Source organism: Diceros bicornis (assembly GCF_020826845.1).
Source record: "Diceros bicornis minor isolate mBicDic1 chromosome 16 unlocalized genomic scaffold, mDicBic1.mat.cur SUPER_16_unloc_1, whole genome shotgun sequence".
Lineage (NCBI taxonomy): Eukaryota > Metazoa > Chordata > Mammalia > Perissodactyla > Rhinocerotidae > Diceros > Diceros bicornis.
Window position 1 is genome coordinate 1592496 of NW_026690870.1, and position 2593 is coordinate 1595088.

General features: G+C 38.1%; 1 pseudogene; it reads left to right on the forward strand.

Moving 5' to 3' along the window:
* Positions 1-496: 496 nt before the first annotated feature.
* On the forward strand, positions 497-1409 carry LOC131401792 (small ribosomal subunit protein eS6-like; annotated as a pseudogene).
* The last annotated feature ends 1184 nt before the right edge of the window (positions 1410-2593 follow it).

Sequence of the window (2593 nt, forward strand, 5' to 3'; positions counted from 1 at the left end):
CTTCGGTACCAATAATTTATTTTCTGTTTTGTTCTCTGAAGAAGAATAGATGTCCTGGTTGGAGAGAAAAAGCCCCAAGCCAAAATAAACCATTAAAAACCACTATCCATTTTGAAATAAAGCAATTAGCTTCTTCTTTTATTTAGAAACTTTACCCGGTTAGAGAGTTGGAGACAAACAAAATGAACATTGGTTGTCAAAATGCATTGATTTAATTTTTGCCCCTAAGATACCACACACAGTCAGTGAGTAAGGACTTTTGTCTTTTTTTTGGTCAGTTTGTTTCTTATGGATTCATGTTGCTTTGATCAATGTTGTTTGTGTGTCTGATCTTAATCTAAGTTTTTTGTTGTTTGACTAGTCCATCTGGTTAGACAGGATAGTGCAAAAAATTTGAAAATACTTTGGGAGTTGTCTTTTTAAATGATATTTGTTTTTATCTATTGCTTTGCTAAATTCCTACTGGGCTGGCAAAGAAGAGAAACAGAGGGAACACACAAGCAAAAATGAAGGGCACAAATGAATGAATAAATAATTGAGAGAGAAGGGATAGCTTCTCCTTAGAGAAAAATTCCAACTAATATATATAGAGGAATGAGGAAAATTGAAAGTCTTCATTAGCCTCTTTTTTTGTGGTGCCTCGGAGGTAGTCGGCTGCTTCAGGATGAAGCTGAACATCTCTTTCCCAGTCACTGGCTGCCAGAAACTCATGGAAGTGGACGATGAATGCCAACTTTGTACATTTTGTGAGAAGCGTATGGCCACAGAAGTTGCTGCTGACGCTCTGGGTGAAGAGTGGAAGGGTTATGTGGTCCGAATCAGTGGTGGGAATGACAAGCAGGGTTTCCCCATCAAGCAGGGTGTCTTGACCCATGGCCGTGTCTGCCTGCTGTTGAGTGAGGGGCATTCCTGTTACAGACGGAGGAGGACTGGAGAAAGAAAGCACAAATCTGTTGGGGGTTGCATTGTGGTTGCCAATCTGAGTGTTCTCAACTTGTTCATTGTGAAAAAAGGGGAGAAGGATATTTCTGGACTCGCTGATACTACTGTGACTCGTCGTGTGGGGCTCAAAAGAGCTAGCAGAATCTGCAAACTTTTCAATCTCTCTAAAGAGGATGATGTCCGCTAGAATGTTGTGAGAAAGCCCCTAGACAAAAAAGGTAAGAACCTAGGACCAAAGCACCCAAGATTCAGCATCTTGTTCCTCCACGTGTCCTGCAACACAAACGGCGGCCTATTGCTCTGAAGAAACAGTGTACTAAGAAAAACAAGGAAGAGGCTGCAGAATATGCTGAACTTTTGGCCAAGAGAGTGAAGGAGACCAAAGAAAAACACCAGGAACAGATTGCCAAGAGACGGGGGCTGTCCTGAGAGCTTCTACCTCTAAGTCTGAGTCCAGTCAAAAATGAAATTTTCTAAGAGTAACAAATAAGATCAGATATCCAAAAAAAAAAAAAAAAAGAAGAAGAAAGAAAATCTTCATTAGACAAACACCATAGTGATAATTATCAGAGGCAAAATATATTGAAGGATGCTAAAATTAGTGGGTAAAAGTTTGAGGAGAAGCAGGATATTTGCATAGTCTCAGTATTTCCCCTAAAATATTTATTAATGACAAGGGAAGGGGAATAATTACATGGAGAAACTTGGCAGAGACCACCACGTCTCCTGACTTTATGCTCTGAGAAGGGCACAATGCCATTTCTGTGGTGTTCTTGCCAAAAATGCATAACCTTCATCTAAACATGAGAAAGCATCAGACAAACCCAAATCGAGGGATATATGACAAAATAACTCCACCAGTATCTCTGCCAAAGTGTCAAGGTCACGAAAGAGAGAGAAAGACCAAGGAACTATCTCAGATTGAAGGAGACTAAGGAGACTTGACAACTAAATGCAATGTGGGATCCTGGATTAGATCCTGCATCAGAAAATGGACCTTAGTGGAAAAATGTTAAAGTCTGTAGTTTAGTCACTAGTATTGTACCAACATTAATTTCCTGATTTTGATAACTGTACTGTGGTATGTAAAATGTTAACATTAGAGGAAGCTGGATGAAAGGTATATGGAAACTACTATTTTTGCAACTTTTCTGTAATTCTGAAATTATTTCAAATTTGAAAAGTCAAGAGGGCATTTATAGCAGTTCCCTAAATAACTCTGCATAGATGGTGGGAAAAAAAGATTTTGATGGCCTTGAAATATCTGGATAATATATCTTTCCAACTCAGTCCAATAACTCTTTACCTGGGCATATACAGTTTGAGAACTTTACCTCTTTTAAACGCATAGAAGATCATAGCCTTTTTCTATATGAAATACTCTATTTTTTCCTCATATGACATAGGCACTCAAAAAATATTTGTATAAAATGGAAATAATGATTGCTGCCCTGCTTTTCCCTGCTGAACTTACAGTGTGGTTATAAAGTGTAAAAAAGATAAAGGAAGTGGAAAGTATTTTGCAAGTTGTAAGCATTGTACCGGTGTAAGGTGTTATTTTGATTATTGATGGAAAATTGTCTAAGGTATTTTTGTAATTTAGATATACATCGAATCAGTTTCTCCTCTTACTTTCTCTTTACTCTAATCA